Here is a 26,124-nt window from a genome sequence, read left to right as displayed (position 1 = left end):
AGTTATGCCTCACTCTCAGTCAATGATTCTGTGTGGACCAGTGCTCATCTCACAAACCACTTATCTTTTGCCCAATCAACCTTGAGTGTAGCTTTGCTGATCACTATGGAACATAGGATATGCACACCTTCTGGGGCTGCTCCAGTACTTGTTGCAGGTATGGGAGAACTAAACCCTTTAGATTCAGGAGTATCTTGGAAAGAGATCCCTTGCCAGACATAATACTCTGTCTCCAGATATTTTATCTAGTAGTGAAGTTCACAAGAAAAAGGAGCTTATTCATATAGCTGATAATTACATAATAAGCTGTTTATAAGGCTGATATTGCTTCTTTGGATGTTCTACAGACAGGTAATTTTGGTGGTTGAGTTCCCATCAATGACTCTAGTGCTAGTTTGGCTAAAGACCCTGCTGTTGTTTCAGAGAATGATGATAACTCTGATGAGGACAGTGGTGATTTCTTAGCTGACACTGAATCTAGTCACTATGGTTCTTTAGAGGATAACCTGAGCTTAAGTCCAAACAAGTGTTACTTTTCCTCAGATGATGTTAGATTCAGTAATGTATTTTGCATGAGAGTAGTCAGGAACTACCCTAGAGCTAAGCAGGGTATATGACCTTTTAAATGACAATTGTGTGGCTGCCTGCAGGACATTAGTATTTAATCCAGCATTCCATAAAAAGCCTCAGAGAAAATATATGGTCTTCTTGGATATGACAAGCCTCTTTTCTCATTTGACCTATGACTGAGCTGTGATCTCCCTGTCTGCTTGCTGAAATAAAAAAAGTCCTTGGCTTCATCTTATCTTGTGCTCCCTGATAAAGCAGGAAAATGGTTAAATACTCAGGGCAAAAAGATGTCTCATTATAATAATCTAGTTTTTAGAATGTTAAATTATTGAGGTTATATGTGAAAATTCATTTTACAGTGTGCATACAGTTTGGTTGATTTTCTTGCATCTTTACATGCTGAGCAAAATTCTTATATGAATAAAATTTTTGCTAATTTAGCTTAGGTTTTGAAACATGTTGACAGGTGTGCTTGAACATGCCGATACAGTTTAGAGAAATGATGCTTCTTCTGTTGTTTTTAGATGATATGCTTGGTTATGTAATCAGAACTTCTCTATTGATTTAAAAAAGCTGACATTTTGAATTCACATTGAAGTTATGAAGTGGTGTTTGAGCCCTGTCTTACATAGATTCTTAAACAGTAGGATGATATAAGTAAATTAATGAATGGGGTGTCTAGGATGCTTCATGTATCCAAGTTCTTCCCAAACAAGATGTCTTCCTTCAAGTGGCAGAAGAAACAAAATTACCAGTTAAACAAAAGTTACTGATCCAAAATTAAATTGCAGGTAGTTAATTCTTTTAAATCAAACAAGAGGAATACCTTTCCAAATAAGGACTAACCCCCTGCAAATCAAAGACTGTGCTGAATCACAGAGCCTCCCTCCCACCTTTTCCTCTCTTCTTCCTTCCGCTATGCTTTCTATCAACCCCACAGCCTGGCTGCAAATAGTTTCAGCCAAATGGGTTCTGAGAATAATTTGGAGAGGATACACTTGGCAGTAGGTAGAAAATCCTCCTCTTTCAGGGGCACTCCTCTACAACCCATCACATCAGACCAGGCAGAGCTGTTTTCTCCAGTGCTCCATCACATGGTAGAAGCAAGGGTCATAGAACCAGTGCCTGTAATACACAAAGGCAAAGTATTTTACTCCAGAACACTTTTGCTGCCAAAAAAGAGCAGTCTTGGAGACCCATCTTAGACTTGTCCTTCCTTGTTGTGTCTTTCGGCTTATCCTGGTTAGGGGTCGCCACAGCGGAACTCCGGTCCGCTAATGTTTGATAGTGGATTTTTACGTGCAGAGTTACCAGCCCTGATGCACAACCTTCAACGAAGGCACGCCCATTCACGCATGCCTCCACGCAGAAGACGCTCTAGCCAAGAATCGATCGTGACAACGGCTTGCTGTGAGGCGACAACTAAACCTTTATAAAAGTTCTGAAATTCAAATTACTCACACAACGGTTGGTCATAGCATTGCTTACAGACCATTGTTTCATGATGACTCTAGATCTCAAGAATGCTTCTCATCATATTCCTGTTGTTCCAAGATTTAGAAAATTTATCACATTTGCTGTATTTGGCTTACATTATCAGTTTTCTGCATTACCCTTTGGGCTATATACTGCACCTCAACTATTTACACAGTATCTGGCCCTAGTGGTTTTCTACTGCAGAATCCTAGGCATCCATATTTTTCCTTATTTAGATGACTTGATAATTTGTTCAGATTCTATATCCAGGTGCTTGAAGTCGTTAGACAAGGTTGAATCCCTTCTTTCCCATTTGGGCTTCAAATTGAACCTTCAAAAGTTATTCCTGAGACCCTCTCAATGAATTGTTTTCCTGTGATTTTGGATATACACATTAAAAAATGATGACCGTCTTCTCAGAAGACAAAGTTCTGACTTATCAGGTCAATGTCTTGAATTTCTCTCTTCTAGACATGGCCTAAACAAACAGAGTTCCTCAAAATTCCAAATGTCATAGCATCAGTGATCCCTATGATACCACTAGCTAGCCTACACATGAGAAAAAATTCATTGTATTGATTGCAGAAGTATTGGACCTACCACCTATCTTCCCCAGGATTTCCAGGTACTGGTACTGGGATTTCTGAAATAAGAATTGCAGTGGTGGATGGATCAAATGTCTCTGAATCGAGAACTCCCTTTCTGTCTTCTGAACTCAGTCCAGTCGGTCCAGATGGACTCTTTAGATTCTGTATTGTGAGTAGGGCCCATGGGAGTTCAAGTGCAAGGTTTGTGGGTTACTCAGGATATGCCAAAGTTCATAAATGGAAAAGAAATTCTGGCAGTGATTCGTGCCTTAAATGTTCTTCACAAGTTATGTACTCCCAGTCCTCTTCTAGTAGTCACAGACAACACTACAATTATGTGGTACATGAACAAGCATAGGGTACAAGGTCATACATTCTTTGCTGGTTGGAAATGATGGCCTGGGAGCTGACTCTAAAGCATGATGCGACTCTTCAGACCTTGTACATTCTGTCAGAGCAAAGCACAGTGGCAGACTGTCTAAGAAGATCTCGGACAGACCCTCATGAGTGGAAGCTCCATGTAGAGGTTTTCCAGGACTTGATTCAGATGTGGGAAACATGTCAAGTAGATCTGTTCACCTCCGTTCAAAACAGACATCTGAAAAAATTAATTTCATGTCATCCTAGCAGTCATGCATGAAAGGCAGATGCTCTGCCATTCCCATGGTTGGGAATGTTCTTGTATGCATTTCCACACTTTCCCATGACTCCCAAGGTACTTCTAAAATTGAGAACGAATTGCCAGAGATCACTGTGCTAACCCCCTTTTTGGCTCAGGCAAAAACTGATGTTCATCATATTGATCACTGCTACAGTAGCCCTAGCTATATGGGTTATATCCTGCCAAGGATAAAACAGCCAGCCAGTTTCCAAAGCTTCAGGGCACCTTCTACATGCACAAACTGTCAGGAAACTTGAGCTGAGTTGACTAAAAAACAAAAACAAGTTTGGATACCAACCTTTCAGAGTTTTACTGCTGCCAATGTGTATGCTCCTCTGAGGCTTTTGAGGAACAACAGTCAGCTTGTGCTGTTCCTTTGCTTGGCAGATAAGTTCTCTTTGGGGGAAAAATTCCATTCAGTTATCTTTTTTTTTGTTATTAATAGTTTCCACTTCAGGAAAGTTATTTTAAGGCTAGGAGTTTCTGTTTTAATGGACTGTTGTGTGACTGTATTGTACTTTTAAATGACAGCACTCTTTTTTTTTTTTCCTGACAGTTTAAAAGTTGTTTAAAGTATTTAAAAAAACATTGTGTTCTGTGTAGAAATTATGTTTATTTGTTTTTTGTGGGGTTGTCAAGTGTTTTATAGTGCTTCTTACTATATTTTTCTGTGAAAATGGGACCCTTAAAGACCTGGTTTTGCAGTTTATTTTTTATGAGAAATAGGCACTATTTTCGGCTTGACCATGGAACAAACATTTGGTCCCAAATTTGGTCCTTCCTCCAGCCACTAAAGCCAAAAGTCAAGCAAATGGCCTTTACCACCACAGCCGACTAGCAATTTGCTTCAGCTGCAGGTGGGTGAGTTAGCTGTGGCCATATGTTTTACCACAGACCACTCATCTTTTACCCTGGATCCCTCTGGTGTAGCACCTACTAGTACTACGGGCTGGGGGTTAGCCACATCCTCTGCAGTAGTTAGGGTCCTCTTAGCAAGCAAGGAGAAAGCCATTATTGTTGGTCCTAGGACAGAGAAGAGGGAATGCTTCCCTCTTTTGTCAGAATGTTGTGTCCATCCCTAGGGTATCTACTGCTGCTATCTATAACACTATTAGTCAATTTTGCATTTCTGGTTTAACATCATAGTATCTTGATGCTATTGTCGCAATACTGTTGTTGGATATATTCTATTTTTGTTCTCCTGTTCTACTCAAATTTCATATAGGCATTTTCTTCTTCCTCTTCACTTCTGTTTCATACTTAAGTTTACCTTCGTATTTCTTTCGATTCCCCCAATCCACACATCCTGACTAGTAACAGCATGTGTTGTACCAGTGTGTTCTGACTGAAAAACAGGTATACCAAACAACTTACTGGAAAGAAAGTGTGCCAAATAATTTGAACTAAGTATGTTAATTGGCCCCATGGCTTCATAGTATTCTTAACAGTCTGTACCTTATATTGGAATAGTGCCTGCTAAGTTTTCCTTCTTGTTCTGGGAGCATGCTTCAAGGGAACTGGGTGTAGAGAAACTTGATCCTAGCTTAAAAACCTTTATAGTTACCAGGGTCGGCCTTAGCTGAAATGGCACCCTAGGCGAAGTAGTACTCCAGTGCCCCTTAAGCCCCACCCACACCAGTGCCCCACCTACATCATACTCCGGAAACACCCCTATAAGCCACACCCACATGAAGGTCACTTCCCAAGAAAGCCACTTCAGTCATTTCCTTCAATTATTTAAATGCACAGGAAGAAAAGATACCTTGTAATATAGTTAAACTGCAAGTGAAGTGGAATTTTTTTTTAAAAAGCCTGCTTTATGTATTGCTCCTTCACACATTTTACTGTAAAAGTCATGTCCTCAGAAAATACAAGCCTATGTGCCTTCTTTCAACGGGATGCTTAAGTTAATCTAAACAGTTTAATTTACTTTGGGTAGGCGAGCAAGCCTTACAGCTCAGTGAAAGTAGAATAGCAACCTCTTTCCTCCCTGTGTACAGTAGCTTAAACTAGAACAGCACAAACACAGATAGACTTTGCATACGCAGTAAACTTCTCTTTCATTGAAATGGCATAAAAACCAACACTCATAGAAAATGCATCTGGCCAGTGGAGGATTAGGTTTACTTTTGAGTCGTTTTCAAAATAGACTCCTTGCACACATTTTAGGGCAATGCATCCATGAATTTGTTCTTTTATTCACCTTCCTGATTGTATTAAATTATATTCTTTGTATAATACAGCACCACTTGTTAGAATGTGTTTTAAAATTTGTAGTTTTAAACATTTTAATAAGCAATGAAACAAAGTATAAACCAATGACAAAATTACCCATTTCAGAAAATTTCAACCATAAAAGGCAAACCCAGACTTCTGTCATGACAATCCACCAATATCACTCGATACACAATCTGTACAGAAGTAAAATCATTGGAATAATTCCACATTAAAAGAAATCTGTAACTAATGAAGAAGAATGAAGAGGTTGCTAATGGCAAACAGCTTTACACCTCAATGTTTCATCTACAAATTCAGTGTCTGTTGCTCTTGCGTTAATCTATATTACATTAAAAAAATTGGTAAACTGGTAATATTGCAATAGGAAATGACTAAAACCAACAAGTTCATAGTTACTAGGCATCTCATACAAAAGGAGGAAACTCAGGAGTGTAGAACCCCTATTCCTCCATGTAATACACAAAATAATCTGCAATCATATGGGTACTGCGATATCAGCACTTCATCTACATGGCGTGGGAGTAGAATCCACAGACTTCTGCACCAAAGGCAATTATGCTACTAACATTGCTTTCAAATTCTACAGCAGTATGCCATTTGATAAAACAGTTGCACATTGAAAATGGACTTAGCATGAACGGCAGTAAACTTTCTTTTGAAATGTAATCCCTTAAAAATACACCGAAACTCCATTCCCTGAAATGCACTGAAACACAAACTCCTTTCTGCCAGCAGTCTAGTAGGTAGTGTAAAGCAATGGTTCCCAAACCTTTATGGACCAAGACACACTGTTGAAAATGGTCATTTTCATGATCCATTACTCATATCAGTATGTGTAGCTCTCCTGTTCCTCCTTAAAAGAGAGGACGCCGGCACCATGGAGTGTTTTTCCAGGATTTAAAGACGCCATGTAAACTACTCATACTTTATTAGCAGAAAAAATCATAGTCAAATGGGACCCTAGGCAGAGTAATAGACTGGGGCCTCCTGAGCAGCCCCTCTTTCAGCAGCCCCCACCCCAGCCATACCAGTGTTTCGTTACTTGGCTATTTCTCCCCAGTTACTATGAACAATGTTCAAACCTCAGTGTGTATACAATTAGGTATTTTCTGCCATTGAAACGGAATTAAAACCTACATTCAAATGAAATGCATCTGGAAAGTGGAGAATTAAGTTTACCTTTGGGCTATTTTCAAGTTACAGGCTCCTTGAACACATTTTTATGGCCATGCATTCATGTATGTGTTCTTTGATTCACCTTCCTGATTGTAATAAATTATATTCCTTGTATAATACAGTACCAGTTGCTAGTATGTATTAAATTTGTAATTTTGAACATTTTTCCAGCAAACAATGAAAAAATGCATGACCCAATAATGATAAAACTGCCCATTTCAGAACATTTTAACCATAAAAGGCCACTCAAATTTGTCATTACAATCCACCAGTATCAATCAGTATGGAAGGACTTCAGTTTAGTTTCTCATATTTTCTTGCACCGCTGCTGAAAATGCTGAGAATGATAGTAACTAGGAGTCTTCTTGACTGAAGAATACTTTCCCATAATGCTGCTTGGTTGCCATGCAATTTTTTTTCATGAAGTAATTATGCTTTCTGCACAAAAAGACAGTTTTCTCAGGTTATCTGCATATTTCATGTGTTAGTATAAGCACACACAACAGTAGACTAGATGCTATTTCCAAAATCTCACTAGGAAATTGTCATTAAACATACAAGAATGTAGATTCTTTTTCATAGTCACCATTTATTACTTTTTTTAAAAAATAACACATAAAATATCAAATACAAAAGAAATAAAACACTGTAGATGGACAGATTTATTACCTAACATTTACCTCACTCATAAATAAATTGCCTTTACATGATAAACATAGTGACACCCTCACATCCTTCAAGCTGGATCTTGATGACTAGATGGGCATCACAGATTTATCCCTGGCTTGACCTGTTTTACCCTTCTAAAATGGGAATGTCCATTTTGAAGGTGGGTATCAGCAAGGACCAAATGGTCACATGACTTGTTTGCCTTGTAATTCCTATGATCCTGAGAACAATGGTAATGATTATCCTGAATTAGCTTGGTTTATAGTTCATTACCTAGCTTGCAGGACGCAGTGCTATTTTGTATAAATTACTCTTCTCTATGAGATGAGTTTAGTTTAAAAATTCTCATTAATACTCTGTAGATCTAAATCTGCTGCAAGCCTTCTTTCTACTCTCATTGACTAATAATGATGGAGTTAGAAATGCAGGCCTATTGGCCCTTGTCTAACTTGCATGTGTGTTGTGTTTAAAACTAAAGCTGGCTGTACATTAGTGCTGTAAACTCAGGCTAGTTAACTCAGCTGGCAGCTCATCTAGCCTGCTGTCTGGTTTCCTTCCATCTTCCCACTTTTGGAAACACAGGAGTTTGCTGGCAGCCTTGTCATGTAATGCCTGCAAACAGTGCCATGTGGTCAACTAACAGAAACCATTACCTTATTAGTAACAAGACCTCAGGAATTAAAGGTTATCTTGCTAACATAGTCTCTGTCCTTAACACAGATTCTCCTCAAACATGAACTTGAGTACAAAAAGTAGATTTATATTCATGACCAAAACTATAGATCTTTGTAAGTGCTGCAGCAGGCAGTCTAATGTAGGATTAGCACAAGTCAGACTTATCAGCAAAGCAAAGTTTTTCTCAGCAATCAACTGGTGAATGGTCTCTAATCAACTGAAGACTCTGTGACATGCCTGCTGCAGGAATCTCGACAGTGAACTACTGTGGTTATGTGTCCATTTCCATAATATGCACAAACATGGGTCTTTGTCCCCTTTCTGTGTGTTTCTAGTAGACACTACCTACTTAAACAGGAAGGGAAACAATGAAAATTAATGCCCCCCTGGCTATCCATGGCATAAGATGATAATAAAAGGGAGACTGTACCTACAGAAGGGACTTTTCTTGAATATCTACTCTTATTGGAAATATTAACATGCCTGAAGGTCACATCAAGGGTGTGAATCACAGACTACAACAGAAAGAGTCCAGAATTATGACAGAAAACCTAGCAGTAGGCTGCCATTATGCAACGGTGGCATTTTCCTTGCTATTATTTTTAAAGGAAAATAAATACAAATGAGAATGTCCATTAATGAGTTTCTGCCTGAAATCCAGAATGAAAACAGAAAACAAAAGAAATTTCCCACTGAAGGAATACAATGCAATATTTCACGCCAGCATTATCTGACCTGATAGCCAAACCACTGATATTCATCAAATCAAATGTGAAATCACAGATGGCTAAAATTAACTTTTATGAAGAACTTTCTTAGGCTAAAATGAAGAATTTTTTTAGGCTAAAATTAGTCAGGCATTTGAGGTATATTTAAACAAAGGAAAGAGGGTGACTCCTTGGTAACTAATTTAATCTCCTGTCAAGTTAGAAAAACACCTTTTCAAATCACATCACACAAAATACAGTCCTCACAACATCCTCTTCAGTAAGTACTTGAGACCATTTCAAAACTTCAGAAACCAGACAAGAAGCGATAAGGACCAAAGATATCTTGGCAGGAGGTCTCCTCTGGCTACATAGCCTAAGTCCCTGCACAGAAAAAGAGGAACACTAAGGGGCACTGCTTAAGAGGTGTAGGAACAGGAACATTAAGGCTACCCGGTTAACAAGGGTCACTAGGGATTAACAGGGATGGTAGAAGTAGATTTTAAATAAGACACTCTTGACCAGAAAGAAGGGAGACAAGGACAACATGCAACTATGTTACTGAAAGAGAGGAAACACAGTCTCCAATGTTCATCAAGGAGCATAATAATCTATGTTGGTTTTCCTAACGATAGCAATTAAGCACACTTAAGGAACATATCAAAAAGGATGAAGTCTGGCCCCTAAGAAATCCATCATTTAAAAAAAAAGCACAAACTAAGGGGATCTGGATTTTTGGCAGATGTACTAATCTGAAGGTATATGTCCTGGTCCAGGGCCCAGAAAAAGATGGCATTCAGTGGCCCTTAATGGAGGGATAGGTCTGAGTCTCCAGTCTCTTGCAGTGCTACCATATGGTGATTAAATTGTCAGACAACCAGAATTCTGACAATTAAGTACTCTTTAAAGGACTTCAAGGACATAAATGATTTCTCTCATTGCCAGCCTCTGATATGAAGATGGACTTATGAGGGGGTACCATGACTCTTGGGCAGAGAAGCTGAAAACTATTAATTTTCAGGCACTAGGTCACTGCTGGGCCTAGAAAAAAACATTCACAATATAGTTTGCCCTTGCAACTAAAGAGTTAAGTGGGATGACAAGGATAACTGGAAAAACTTTTCTGTGTCTTCACAGATTTAGGTAAATGGAATCCTATCTATCTATTACCAGATCTGTACTGGTGTGCAGGCAACCATAAGACTAAAAACATAATGCATTACCAAAACAGCTGGGTAAGGACAGCTACCCTCTCCATGGGGAAAATGCTCTCCAATTGCAGAATTCAATCACACTTCAATAAACTGGAACAAACTGACAGAAAATCAAATAGGACTTGCCAAGGTGATTTGTATAACTAGACCAAGACCACAACTGCCAAAGAAGGAGGAAAAGGCATGTCATTCTCACTCTGAGTTATCACTGACTAGCTATATATGTAGAAAGCTAAGCTTCGTGAATGATAAATAACAATCTGAGCCAAAGAGAGACCAAATGACAGAGATCAGGGGTGCTGGAATTGGTCCCAACCTCTGAAGAAAAGTACAAACTGGTCATAGACTGAGGGGGGATGTATATTACAGCAGGTATCCTTCGTATCCATGATTACATCCATTCTCAAAGGAATAGGAATAACAGACTGAAGAGTGATCATCTGAAAATAAGTGCACAGAACTTAGCAAATGAAGTTGCTTAACAGAGCATAAGAAGTCAATCACACACACACACACACACACATATATATATATATATATATATATATATATATATATATATAGACTAGAAAATAAATCAGGGATAATTTTTAAATACTGCTCTTAGAAAGTCTAGAACAGGTTTTGCATTAGCCATTTTCTGAAAGATATGAAGTCTGACACTCAACTGTCTGCCATCTATTGCTCTCAACGAATCAGAGACAAATCCAGAAATAATCAGGCACACTTTAATACCATTTACAACCTGCAAGAAATCTGTTAGTTAGTCACCACATTTTTTTCCAAAAGGCACATTTTAGGAGACACATGGGTAAAACATGAGTCAAAATCAGAGACAGTTGAGAGACAGGTGTCATCATTTATTGAATTCTGTATTTGATGATTTGCCAGAAAATCAAAAATTTTATGAGGAATAGACCACAAATAAAAGGCAAGATACTGGACAGTTGACAGCTATGGCACACACTTTCTAGCACCAACATGCAAATGTAGTTTTTGACCACTTCCCGCGAAAGTGACTGGACAGTAACAGGGAAGATAAAAAGTATATACATGTTATATTGGAAGTCTGTACTGCTTTAAGGTCTAATGACCTATTCCATACATACACACACACTTTCTCTCGCATACAGAAGCTAACGTTTTAAATTACACATAGACATACACATACATTTACCTTTTTTCTAAACCGAATGCCAAACGAGCATACACAGTCTTAACCCCAACCCTTAACTTCTAGCTTAAATTTTGCGCGTGACTGCAGAATGTATTTACTTCCACATTAGTCTGTGCACTCATATTCCTCCTTAAAGGAAAAGTTACTAATACCGCGATCGACCTGTTAAAGTGAGAGGGCGCACCTCGACTCAGTGACAAGCGCCGGGAAGAGTGCACAGACCGATAAAAATTAGTTAAAATAAAAAAAATAAATAGATAAAATTGCGCCCTTTACAAGGCTGGCATGTATGGCGCCCTAGGCGGTCACCTAGTTCGCCTTTGCCTAAGGCCGGCCATGATAGTTACCCAGAAACACAGGTTCTTTAAGAGCTTAAATTCCCCTCTGTTCTTGAATAGGTTTGTGCTTAACTCTTAGTCTCATTTACTATTCAAACCACTTCTCAATCCTTGGACTTGGCTTTATAAAAATCTAACAACACACAAACCAGAAAATAACAGTAAGCTTCCACCTTTGTATTTTAATTTATTTATTTTGCTACCTTGTGCACCCCACTGCTGTCCATTGGTGTAGCCCATAGTGTAAGATAGGTTTTTGAACATATGTTCATCCAGAGCACAGGCTCTGTTCACCCTCTGCTTTGCTCATGCTCACTTCATTCTCCTACCCTATCCACCACCCCTGCTTCAATTACATTTATTCTCTCCATAGCTCCTCCTCTACCACATTACCCAATAACAATTACATTCCCTCTCTTCCAGTCATCCAGTAACAGTTAACAGCCCTATAATTACCTCCATCCAATAATAAACTGCCACTCTTTTTATACAACTTCCAAATTATCTAGTACCCTTACACTAGCTTTTCTGCTACATCTTCCACTCAAACCTTTTACAATACTTGTAAACTACCACTAACAAAACTATCCCAAAACACATCCCTACCTTATCCAATACACACTCCACCTCTTCCAATATGTACTCCATTTTCACATCTATGTCTCTGTTGTGCCTGCTTGCCCATATACTTTTCCTTTTATTTCATCTAAAAGCCTTACACACAGCCTATATTCCCCAAATAAGTACATCAACAACTGCTTTACAATTCTAATCCCTCCCGAGCTACTCAAACATATCTTCTAGCCTGTATTCACTCGACATACTTCTACAGACCAATCATAAACTACTTCCCTCCCACAAAAGCACTCCCAAGCAAATATCTATCCCCATTGACTTAAAAAAGACACCTCTTCCTTTCACTTACCTATACAAGCAACCTAGTATATTCCTATGTAAATATATCCACCCAAACCAAGGACCCATCCCATTAAATCCCAAACTCCCTAGCCTGCATAAATCACTAAATTTCACAACAATTAATCTTCAAAGTATAAGAAACAAAATACATGAATTCCATGCCTGGATATCCCTGAATAAACCAGACATTGTAGGCGCTACTGAAACTTGGCTGAAACCCTACATACAGGATTCAGAATTCCTTCCTCAGGTTACGCCTGCCTGTGAGCAGACAGACCCCATAAAAATTGTGGAGGCATTGCTATACTCTTTCCTAACACACTTACCATTGTCCCATATTCCAGACCTATTCTGCAATTCTTCACAGCCAAAATACTTATATCACTCCTCAGACTGAACAATTTTAAGTATCTACATTATAGTCTTGTACATTCTCCCAGTTAACAATATTCCCATTCTAGAGGATATTCTCGCCTGGATATCAAACATTATAAATAATTAGGCAGTTATCCTAGGTAAAGCAAACATAGTAACCAGGGTTAAACCATACAATTCCAAAGTAGAAGAAACACCACCGGCCACAGACTGCTGGAATCCAAAAGTTTATTCCACAATAATAAAACTTTTGGAATCCAGCAGTCTGTGGCTGGTGGTGTTTCTTCTACTTTGGAGTAATGCAAACATAAACTGGAAAGATTTCTCAGGTCTGTTTCCTTCAACTAACATCAACCTCTACAAATTTACTCAACTAATAACAGATATAACCAGACCCAACAGAAACAAAGAAACTGATTCAATTCTTGACTGGATACTAGTCTCAGACCCAAACAAAATTTCAGCAGCAGGCACACTTCCCTATATCATCAGTGATCACCTACCAGCCTATATACTTCATAAAACCAACCCAATACCTTGCTAACACCAATATAAGCAAAGTAGGAACCTAAGCAACTTTAATCCTATAACTCTTAATGACATCCTGAGTAACATCAACTGGAATATACTAAAAATCCTGCCCATTGAAGAGGCTGTTGAGCTCTTCACCACCACATCCCTCAACATCTTAAACAAACTAGCCCCTGTAAGACAAAAAAAGTAAAAACTAAGCATGCCATGTGGCTCTCTAAAGCTACCAAGCAAGTCATGACTGCAAGGGACAAAACATGGAAAAAATGGGACAAGTACAAAAATCCCACTGATCTCCTAAAATTTAGACAACTTTGAAATCCAGCTAAGTGCCTAGTCATATTTGACAGAAACGAATATTACTTAAGCCTCCTACAAAATCACAAACAAAATCTACTAAAGAAATTTTGGAACTCTGTCTCATCTATACTCAACCCTGGTGCCAAAAATAACCCTTGCCCATTCTGTGAGAAAACCACCAGTAAAATAGCCACCCCCTTCAACTCATATTTTATTGATATTATAGCTAAACTTACCACTGCCTTTCCCCAAACTAATTCTAACACTAAGTTTCTTCCACAAACACCTTCATTTCACAACACTGCCACCCCCTCCCTGCCCTCCTTTCTCCCCTATACCCATCACCACTATAACTAAACTTCTTCTAAAACTGAAGCCTGGCTCTGCTGCCCCCGGCAACTTACTCCCAGAATACCTCCAAATGTCAGCTAGATCCATTGCCTATCTCATCAGCATACTTCTCAGTAGATCCCTGTAAGAGTCCTATCTTCCTACAATCTGGGAAAAAGCTTATATTCTTCTCCTCCACAAAGGTGGTAATAATACTGACATTTCTAACTTTCAACCCATAGCTGTTCTCTCCCCTGTTATTAAAATCCTTGAAAAATGTATCTATTTTCAACTTCTAAACTATCTACTATCAAACCAGTTCCTCTCCCCAACTCAACACGGGTTCAGGCCAGGTCATAGCACTACGACCTCTCTTATTTCCTTTATGGCCACAGTCAATCAAGCTAGAAATTATGGCAAATTAGTATCCTCACTCTTTCTTGACCGCTCAAAGGCTTTTGACACAGTCTCCCACCTGATACTCCTCAGGAAACTCTTCACCCTAGGTTCACTAACTATCTAACAGGCAGGCAACAATCTACTACGTGGCTCAACTTTTTCTCTCCATTCCTTGAGTCTTTCACAGGTATTCCACAAGGCTGCATCTTAGGACTCCTTCTTTTCAGTGTTTTTATAAATGACTTTGATTACATCCTTAATAATGCATCTGTTGTACAATATGCAGCTGATTCTACCATAATTTTCTCAGCCAAATCAACAACAGAACTTATGCAAATAACCCAAAATGCATTTATTGCCACAGAAAAGTGGATGGCTAGTAATCACCTGTCCCAAAACCCTAACAAGACCAAGTTGCTGATATTTACTCCTACGAAAAACCTCTGTTAACAAGTCAGATTTTATCATTCACTCTCAAAATAACACCACCATAGAGTCATGCCCCACACTAAATTACTAGGAGTTATTCATGATGAAAACCTGACATTCAACCTCTACATCCACAAGAATATTAAAAAACAAGCCAAAAACTATGCTCCCTCTACAGACATAAACACGTTCTTAACTGTTCCACTAAGCGTACTCTCGCCTCAACCTATTCCCTCTCTCATATATGGTGCTCCTGTCTTTACCAATATTCAGTCCTGCTACAACAAGGTTGCTAAGTTTGCAACCAACAAAAAAACACTCTTCCCACCACTGTAATATCCCTACAAGCACTTAATTGGCTAGAACTTACAAACTATCTGATCTATCTTTAGCTAATCACAGCACACAAAATCATTTTCAAACCCTCAGACTGCCCAACCCTTTCATCTGTTTTAACCCACTACCACCCAAATAGGCCACTCAGATCTGAAAATCAACTCCTTCTTCAAGTGGACAGACCAAAACTCCCAGAGGGTGACATGCTCTATTGTTTCACTATGGCCAAGCTATGGAATTCAGGTCTATATTAGATTAGCGAACAATTAAAAAAGCGAATGCTGATTGATTGAACTTATGTAAGCGAATGTTTAAAATATCAAAGCAACAGAAACCCGAATTTTTTCCTAGGGAAAAAATGTGGTTGTCCGTTTCTGTTGCTTTGGTATTTTCAGTGCTGTGGTGGAAAGTTACGGGTCGGATTCAGGTAAATGTGCGATTGTGTGGATGTGAGTGTTAGGAGGGCGGGTTAGGGTTAGGGCGCGGGTTAGGTATGTGTGCAATTGTGTGGACATGAGGGTTAGGGCGGATTAGGTGAGTTAGGGTTAGGGAGCGGGTGAGGTAAGTGTGTGATAGTGACGGACCTTAGGGTTAGGGTTTGGGTTAAGGTAAGTGGATAGTTAGTGATGTGTGTATAATTTAGTGTAGGGTTAGGCATCAGATTTTAGGTGTATGTGTGTGAATTGCTGTTTGTTTGGTGTGCTTGTGTTGTGTGCATGTGTTTTAGATCAGCGATTTTTTTCCCTAGGAAAAAAATCGCTGTTCTGACAGTTCGAGATTGCAAGCTTTTGCTTACATAAATTCAATCAATCAGCGTTCACTTTTCTAAGCGTTCGCTGATCTAATATAGACCCTGGAATTCTCTCCCAGTAGCCACCAGAACCAGCAGCAATATCTCCTCCTTCAAAAAAATCACTGTGGCAACACCTCTCCACCATTTAGCAATGCAGGTGTCTTAACTCCCCCTCATCTATAACCTGAGTCCCACACCCTAAGCTATATTGACCTTACATCCTGTGCATGACATATCTTCCTTCATCACTGTTTAATAAACACATATGATTCTTCTAATCCTAACTCACTATCTACTGATTCCTAACTATTTGTTAATAAATCATTTCCACTAAAATGTTCACTAAAATGCCTACATGTTTAGTATGCACCCTTAAACTGTATTATCTGTATATATTGTATGGCTATAACCCTTCTATTCTGCTGTTGTTTAATATTGTTCCATTCTGGTAACACTGCATGTATGTACTATCCATTTTTTAATTTTTGTACCATGATACTACCTGCCTTGCAGAGCTTTTCTCCCCAGGCCTCCACTGAAAATGGTTTCTTTTGGCCCAGTGGACTTTAACAGTAAGTAAATGCCAATAAATAAATAGTCCCATTCAGCTAAACATGTATGTACTCTTCCTCACATTTTTTTTAGACGGGAGTAGTTTACTGGGTTTGGCCAGGGCTTTATTCAGACTTTTGATCCTTGTTATTTATTGCTTCCTGGTAAAGGGAGGATGTCTCCTTTCCTGAAGAAATTCCAGATTGTGAATTTGGACAGGAGAATGAAGGGAAAGATACACATTTTATCCTCAGTTTTCCTATTTCACACTCAGAGGAGAGTTCAGTTTCTGATTCTCCCTTTGGGATTCTTCTGTCTTTGAGACTTCCAGAATATGGAAGTGTTTTTAGTGTGAGTACACTGAGTTTTCTCAGTCCCTCAAAGTATTTTATGAACTGTTACAGAAAGAATTTCCAGAATCTTCACCATGTCATCCAGTTCTGTCAGCACTGAAGGATGTGTGTGTCTCTGCCTGTATTTTTTCCTGACAGGTAGCCTGCTGTCCCTAAAAAGGTAGATATAATGTATGAAGTTTCTCAGTCTCTTTTTTTAATTTTTTGTACACTATTTGCAAATGTGACCCAGCAGCTATAGCTTTAGTTACTCCTAATTCTGCTATACACTTAATTAATTCCTATCCTACTCTTTCCGTTAAGGATGGGAAGGTTATTGATGGGTAAGAGAAAATAGTGTATGCAGAATTTTGAATTTTCAGGTTCACATTAATATTAATGATTGTGAATGTATGAGCAATGTTTGATCTGCAGTTTCTTTTTGTGAGGAAACATCATCTTTAAATTATTTAGTTTCTTCTATTGTACTAGTCACTGAATTGCATGTATGGGCTATGGCCTCTGGTACTTTATTGAGGAGGTTTTCCTGTTTGCATTTTCAGAACCTCCCAAGAGGATATGAATAATGAGATTTTATTTTCTATTTTGGATAGAGATTTATTTTTTGGTTCCTTTGCTGCAGAAGTGATCAAAAAGTATTGTCTAAGTGGTTAAGTTAAATAAGGGAATTTATTAAGATATTCTCCCTTCATTTATCTGATTTTCTGATGGATTCTCTAACCTCATAAAATTTTGGCATAATGGCAAGGATGCTCCAAAATGAGTTCAGGATCCCTCAAAACTAAGGACAGTCCAACTAGTCAGTTTGTCAATTTAGGGGACTTTGTTCCTCCTCCCACCCTGGAAGACACTTTTCCCTTCCAGAAGGTCTGAATCTCCATTTCTCTCTTTGGCAGCAGTTAGCTTCAGACAAATGGACAGATGACAGTGAGAAGATATTCCTTCTTCCACCTGGCCTTTATTACATGCTGTTCCAGGGAGTGATAGAACCAGTTCCTCCTCCTTCTGAAGTTGGCAAAGGTTTTAGTTCAAAGATTTTTTTAGTTACAAAGAAAGAAGATGTTTGGAGCCTGGTTCTGGATCGTTCTTCTTAGATCTTTTTGTAATAATGCCTAACTTCAAAATTATGTCACTTCACAATCTGTGACCTCTTTTTCCTCATTCAGGTTTTCTGGTAACTCTTCATGTAAAAGATGCTTATAATCTTATTCCTTTTCATCCAGACATATAGCATTTCCTAAGGTCTGTGTGTCTGGGGCACTTTATCAATGCTGTGCTTTGCCCTTTGGACTGTCTACTACACCAAGAGTATTCACCAAGTGGCTAGCTTCAGTTATAGCTCATTGCAGCCTACAGGGTATCCATTTCCTTTTTCCATATTTAGATGACTTGCTTATTTAGATGACTTGTTTATCTTTAGGTGGCCATGGTGGTGCAGCTGTTAAAATTGTCTCCTCAAAGCAAGAGGTTCTCCGTTTTGATCCTCGGTTGGGGTGCCTTTTGTGCTGAGTCTGCATGTCCTCCCTGTCACCTTACAGCAAGAGGTTTTCTGGTTTGATCCTCAGCTGTGGTGCCTTCTGTGCTGAGTCTGCTTGTCCTCCCTGTGGTTGTGTGGGTTTCCTCTGGGTGCTCCGGTTTCCTCCCACATCCCAAAGACATGCTGTAGGTGGATTGGACACTCCAAATTGGCCCTACGCATGAGTGCGTGCCTTCAGTGAAAGGTTGGGTGTTGGGCTGGCAACTTGACACCGTAAAACTGTACTGCCAATCATGAGCAGACAGGTGATCTGCTGTGATGACCCCTAACAGGGAAAAAGCTGAAAGAAGAAGAAGAAGATGACTTGCTTTTCTTTGCATAGTCTTTTTCAAAGTGTCAGGTATCTCTCACTTGGGTGAGTGATCTCTTACATAAACTGGAATACCAAGAGAACATTCAAAGGTCCTTACTGACTCCTTCACACAGGTTTGCATTCCTAGGGTGTCAGCTGGACATCTTAGTTCAAAGAGCTTTTCTTCCACAGGAAAAATAGATCTATAGCTAGATATATTTCTAAGGTCTTCCTCTCAAACTTTGGTCACTTTGAAGGAATACCTCAGCACTTTAGGTCTCATGGCATCTATGATTCTCGTGATAACCCTGGCAAGACTGCATGAGAAAGATAAAATGGCATATGAAGTATATTTGGTCCCAGCAATAGCATCCCTTGTCTTTCCAAATCCCAGTACTAGGATTTGTCAATAGACATATTAAGTAGTGGAGACTGCAAATATACCTAAATTCAGGTCTCCCCTTATCCCTCCCTGTTCCAAAGCAATCAGTCATCACAGACATATCAGATTTTGCTTGAGGAGCAGTTTCAGGAGGGATAATAGTGCAAGGTGTGTGGGACACATAGGACAGATATAAGCACATAAATATGAAACAGGTGCTTACTCTGATCAAGGCACTCAACTCTCTGAATCATCTTTGGTCCTCAGGACCTCTTTCAGTTGTTTTAGACAAGACCATGGTCATATGGTACATTTTTAATCAGGGCAAACCAGGTTATACCCCCCCCCCTTTGCAGATTAGCCATATTTGCTTGGGATATAATTTCACACCACAGTCTGACTCTACAGGCATCCTTCATTCCATCAGAGCAATATTATGTGGCAGACAAGCTAAACAGGACAAGGCAGACCTTCGTGTATGCAAAATAGATCAGGGGGTCTACCAAGATTTTATCCATCTGTGAGGAGACTCATTTGTGTCCTTTGTAAATGATCAGCTGGCAAGATTATGCTCCAAGGCTTCATGCTAGAAGACCTGGAAGACAGATGTCTTTTTCTGTTTCTTTGACAGGAATGTTCCTGTATGCTTTCCTCTTCTCTTTCCATTGATATCCAAGGTATTTCTGAAGATTCAGAAGGAATCCTCCCAAGATATTTATGTTGACTCCATTTCTTTCCCAGGCAACAGCGGTTCTCCCTTTTTTTGGAAATGGCCAGGGGCAATCACTACAATCTTGCTCACAAAATCAATTTACTTACAAAAGATCAAGGGTGTTTGATATACCCCAAACCAATCAACTTCAACTGACTGCCTGGATTATATGGTATTATTTTCCTTTAGGCACCTGGTTACTGTGGATGCACAGCAGGTAATAACGGAAGCAAAAGAAGTCTGCTAATTTAACATCATATATTAGCCAAGTGGAAAAGGTTATCTAGTTGGCACCAACAACAACATAACCAGCACCCATTCAGAGCTAGTTGTTCTCTGAGTTTACAATATTTGTGTTTGTTACTTTGCTATGGCCTTTCTTACTCCTCCATGCAGGTTCATTTATTGGACATTTCAGCATGTATGCCTATGGATTCTCGTTCTTCAAGGCTTTCCCTTGTATGAATTATTATTCAAATGAGTTTTACTTAAGAAGCCTCCAAGAAAATCAGTGGCCCTTCTTGGTATTTTAATTTTGTGTTACAGAAGCCAACACTTGCTCCATTTAAACAGATAATCTGGTTGATTTGAGGTTATTAACATGGAAAACAGTTTTACTGATTACTCTGACCTCTATAAGAAGAGTATCTTGAGGTGCAAGCTCTTATGATGAATCATCTGTGTCTAATTTCCACAGAGACAGTTTTTCTGAGAATTTATTGTCTTTTATGCTTAAAGTTGTATCCGACTTTACTTTAAAGCAAGCCATACAATCCCCCATTTTCTTTACTGATCTTAAGTGGGTGAGAAAGGATACTCCATAATTTGGATGTCCACTGACAAATCAGGTAATATCCTGACAGAACTAAATATTTCAGATCTTTGGACCTGCAGTTCTTTTCTTCTGAATGTAATAAGAAGAGATGGCCCATGCCAATACAAACTGTTACCAAATGGTTGTCTCAGGCTATTACCTTTTTTTTTTTTTTCTCCAGCCAGGTCAAGACTCACCCACCAGGGCCTTGGCTTCATCTATGGCTTTTTCAAAAGGAATGGATTCTAGAAGTATTGTAGAAGTTGCATCTTGGTCCTTTGTACATAGTTTTTCAAAGTACTATAAGCTTGAATCTGATGTTGTAAATCTTCATTCATTCCTTTCTGATGGGTCTAGGTTCCATGCTTAGAACCAACTCAGCCAATACAGCAAGCTCGCACCAGTCAAAAAACTCTCAAGCTAAGTCATGCCCATAGTGTCCCTCTTCTGTCTTCAGATCTCGTTTGCCACGTACTTCTCAAGACAAGCCAAGCCAGCTCTAACCTAAGTAGCAGATATTTTTAATATTTCTTGTTTGAATATTTTTCTAATCTCCTTAATAATTTCTTTATAGTCATTGACAGTTTCACTTGCCCTCTGTTGTTCTTGAGTATTTTTTCTTCCCCTTTCTTATCTTTTTTGGTATTGTTAGTGTCATTGTTGGTATAGGCCCCTCCCTTACCTTTGTGTTAATTGTAATGCCATCATTAGTATTCCCCTTTCTTTCCAGTCCTATCCTTCCAAAAAAAAAAGATCTTGCTTTTCAATCTGTGTGTGTGTGTGTGTGTGTGTTTGCTTCTTGCCTCTTCGGCGGTGTATTGGGGATTTGACTAATTAATGCATCTTATTTACTCTAGGTTTTGACTATTTGGTATCTACACTATGCCTGATAAGAAAGGGACTTCCAGGTTCAAGCAGTGCGATAAATGAGGGCGAAAGATGCCCAGCTCTGATGGGCATCTTTCGCGAGTCTACTTGTCTCAGGATTCATCAGCTTCAGGTTCAACTACCGTGTGACCTTTGTAAAGGATTTAGCTCTTGCAATTTGGCAGAGCGCAAAAATAAATTGATCCTGAAGGGATTACTAAAAGCTCCTTTATTCGGAGGCCCTTTCTGAGGCGGAGGTCTCACCACCTCGTAAGAAAGAAAGTAAAAAGAGAAGCCATTCGCTTCCGACATCTCCAAGTTCCAAGGAACCAAAATCTTCTCAGACCTTTTCTGAACCAAAGCCTAAGTTGCCAGAAATATCAGCACTGACTCTCTTGGCACCAGTGCCTGTAGCTCTCTCTGCGGTGCTAAAGTCAGTGCCTTCTACAGAACTGACTACTATAATACCTACTTTGGTACTGATAATTCCCTCGGTACTAGATAAAATGTCAGCATCTAAAATAATTTCTCCCACCATGGGTCCTTTGACCTCGGTGCTGAGAACTGAAATTTTACCCAGGACCAGAGAATTTATGAAAAGAATAAAGATAAAGTAAAAAAAATGTTATTTAAGCAAATATATTATTTACAAGGTAAAAAAGAAGAGGTATCCACTTATTTCAGTAGTATAGTTAAAGAGAATGCCAATATAATGAGAGAAATGAAGGATGATAGAGAAGACTTAAGATCATCTCAGGAACGTATTATGAATATTGTATTAAATTATGTAAAGAAAAAATTTCATGATAGAAATAAAGTACAAAAAAGAATAACGTGTTAAAAATTGATAGTACAAGAAAATAAGGAACTGGAAAAATGAGATTTATTTATATTAATTAGATATGCTACCTAGACAAATTAATTTGCAGTCAGTTTCAGGATCAGATGGAACAGGATACCAATTTTATAAGAACTGTATGGATTGGCAGAAAAAATACTTCTAAAAAGTTATGAATGAGTGGTTAAATTAAGGTTTTATGTATAAAGAATTATGCAGTGGTATACATAAATGTGTATGGAAAATGGAAGATTAAAATGAAATTAGAAATTGGAGACCTATAGAATTGAACAATACAATTTATAACATTTTATGAAAATATTTCAGAGAATGGAATGTAAAATGAAAGTATTATGAAAAGTAGCATATATAGTTTAAAGGGAAAAGGATGTCAGGAATAATGTATGTATTATTCATAGTAAGATAAATTGTGGATGATATTATAAACAGGACAGATGAGACTGAGATCATAACAGGAGATTTAAATAAGCCTTTTGATATAGTACAATATGAACTTTTTTGGACAATTATAGGAGATTATAACATTAGTAAGAAAATTAAGAATGTATATTGTTCTGCATATAACAAAATAAAGGAAGAATTTTAGTGCATGGATAGTTAAGCAAAGAAATAGGTATAAAGAATGGCATATTTCAAGGATGTCCTATGAGTAGTATATTATTTGCATTAGTTATGAATGTATTAGAAATGTAAATGTGCACATGAAGGCTTAAAAATTCCAATCATGTTTACTTATGCAGATGGTATTATATTGATTACAAGAAACAAAGTTTAGATAAAAGACATTATATGTTATATACAACAATGTTCAAATATAATAGGCATGACTTTAAATAAATAAAAAAGTAAAGAACTGGATGATATAGTTAAGACAGGAAGAGCATCTTTCTCAATTAAATAAATCCCTAAGTTAGGAATAAGATTTGAAATTAAAAATATAAGTAAGAAACAATGGAATAGGATACTAGATGAAACAAAGGAGCTTTGTTGTTTTTGGAAAACATACAAGCTGCCATTTAATAAAAAGCTTTACTTAATTCAGTTAAACTGGGAAAGACTGCATATTTAGCTAGTGTCTATATGTTGCCAATAATATATGAAAAAGAAATACTGCAAGTATTTTTATATGGGATACAAGTTTGAATCTAGTGAAGAGAAGAGTGTTATACATGAACAAGGAGGATGGAGATTTAGGATTAATAAACCCAATTGTTTAAGTTGTTTATTTGCATTTGTATAAAGTTTTGTTTTGGATAAATGATAAAAATGAAAAGCTAGTCGTAAATTTAATAAAATACAAATATAAGTGGCAGTGGGAGATGTTAATTAAGAAGGACAGTGTGTTTAAATGAAGTGATATATTATCAAGAAAAAATATTTTATGGAAAATAAAAATTGATGAAATAGATAGAGAGGAAAGTGTAGTATAAAACTATTATGATATAATATTATTATTTTATCCTTCGGTGGAGCTAGCAAATGAAAATGTTAAAGCTATAAAAGTACAAAAAGCATAATGTAATAAGAAATAAGAATGTCAAGATTTTTTATGGATATTAGTGGTTAATAAAATACCAATAAAGGGAAATATGCCATATAAAAGCATTGATGAAAGAGTTTGCATATATTGTGGTAAAGAAAAAACTACAGAACAGGTTTTCTTATGATGTATAAGGGTTGAAAAATTGTGTAAAGAAAGTTTCTTTGAAAATATAAAGGAGATAAATGAAATAAATATGGATATGATTATGTATGGACATTGTAGTCAGAAAAATAAGGAATATGTTAGTAAAATAGATAAAAGTTTATTTTATTTTGTGCAGACCATTTGGAATGAAAAGTTAAATGAAATTATGTTTAATGGTAAACGGAGGCTAGCAGTAATTATAAGGAAAATATATGATTGTACAAAAAATAAGTGGGGGTTAAATAAGATAATCATAGAAGTTTAACATAATGATGCAAAGTAAAATGTCTATGATTGTATGACAGTAATGGACAGCAATGGAAATCTGTACAATGTATAAATTTCTAAATATGTAAACATGTAAATTTGTAAATGGTAGTGTACAGAAGGATTTTTTTAAGTAAAGAACCCCTACTCTTTTCAGTAGGTACCATGGGATCTTTTACATCCACCTGAGCTACAACCAAATTAAGCAGATGGGCCCTTGGTTTAATGTCTTATCTGAAAGATGAAATACTGAGGAGTGCAGCACCCTTTTATGCTGCACTTTGATTTGATTGCTGTTGTTGGGTCTCTTAATGGTATCATGACATGGATGCAAAAAAGATGTATCAAAGTGATGTGTCTAATGGCTTTTAAAGCTATTTGTTCATCAGATGACATTCACTTCTGACTCCTGTCCATTACGTGTTTTATGACCTACAGAGCTGTGAAATGCACTGAGCTCTTACACTTGTTTTCTATAACTTGTAGTACATGGATCACATAAAGCTTCATGTGACACAAAGAGTTATGATTTGTTATCTTTGATCACAACTGCATCTTATTTATTCTTTATTGGTTATTTGTGATAATAACTAATTATTTGTTGTTGCATAGATAAAATGATTCACCTCTCAGCTTTGCTCCAATCTTGAAGTGAATTTCTTGATATCAGTGTCTTGGATAATAAGTTGTTTTTAACTGGAAACCTGATTATAATCCTGTGTATTATAAGTGGGCTGAATCACTGAAAAGGAGAAATTGGCTTCATTTTGCTGGGACAACATCTGCCCTGAATGTTTGAGAAACAGTGACTAGTGGGGAATTCATACTTTTGTCAAGTACCATTAATTAGACACTCAGTCTCAAAGCGTGAAAAGCTGCATTTCAGAGCTGGTCTTACTATTTTTCCACCTACCTGAGAAAATATAGAATGCTGCTTGAAATGTAACCTATTATATTATGACTGCTAAAGTATTCTTTGTCTAAAATAAGACACTTGATTTGGGCACTTCAACTGTAAACCTTCTAGAGATTACCTTTAACATTTGTCAGCTTTTTAGTCTCTTTTTATAGGGTCATAATCTTTTTATTGCTTTTTTGAGGTTTTGCCTTCTTGTGTTTAGAGGTTATTTTGTTGAGTCCAAATGTGTATTACAGTTGCGCTATACTTTCTTTGAGTATCTCAGTATGCCACTGTCTGGGACTCTATATTGTTCACTTGGAACAGAGTAGTATAAGCCATTATTGGTGTTTACATTAACTGACATTAGTATAAATCCTGTAAGAGACCAGCAATAACCTTGTGCAGCACTGTGAATATTGTTCAAAATTCTGCACCAACCAGAAGAGTAGTTAAAAGCAGATATGGCTGCTACAGTGCTATCACTTCCAAAGCTCATCTGTTCATTTAAGTGCCTGAATCAGATACACGTTGTCTACAGCACTGAGGAAGTAGATGTGCCACCATTTATTCATATAAAATACTAAAGTGCTAGCAGGAAAACCTGCATTAATTATAAGCTATGAAAATGACACTGAAAACTTTTTATAGTAATAAAAATATAACTTATAAGAAATAAACATTACCACAGCAATGGAAATCAGAGATGTGGAGTTCAGCATTTTATCATGGCAAGTATATGTGTCTATTTAGCATATCCAGGCATCCCCTAATTAATACATGACCTCATTAAAATGTACTACTTACTTTACAAGGTTTTCTTGTCTGAGAGGAAAGATCAAGTACAGAATCTAGATAAATAAGGTCACCTACTAAGTGAAAACTGGAAGCTGCATAATTTAAAAAGAATAAAAAGAAAAGTCACTGTTTCTTAATCTGATTTTCATTAATGCAGCACAGATTAAGTGTGAGACAAGTAGCTATAGCGACATCTTCTTTGGGTCT

General features: G+C 37.6%; 1 protein-coding gene across 1 annotated transcript in view; it reads left to right on the top strand.

The window, feature by feature from the left end:
* The window catches only part of CFAP47 (cilia and flagella associated protein 47), a 7,413,452-nt gene that overhangs the window by 4,831,657 nt on the left and 2,555,671 nt on the right, over positions 1–26,124 (top strand). The gene's annotated exons all lie outside the window — the stretch shown is intronic.

The sequence above is a fragment of the Protopterus annectens genome, chromosome 5.part0 (genome assembly GCF_019279795.1).
Source record: "Protopterus annectens isolate FY-2018-M chromosome 5.part0, PAN1.0, whole genome shotgun sequence".
In the NCBI taxonomy this organism is placed as follows: Eukaryota; Metazoa; Chordata; order Ceratodontiformes; family Protopteridae; genus Protopterus; species Protopterus annectens.
Note: the sequence above shows the minus strand (reverse complement) of the source record. Positions and strands in the feature narration are given on the sequence as shown.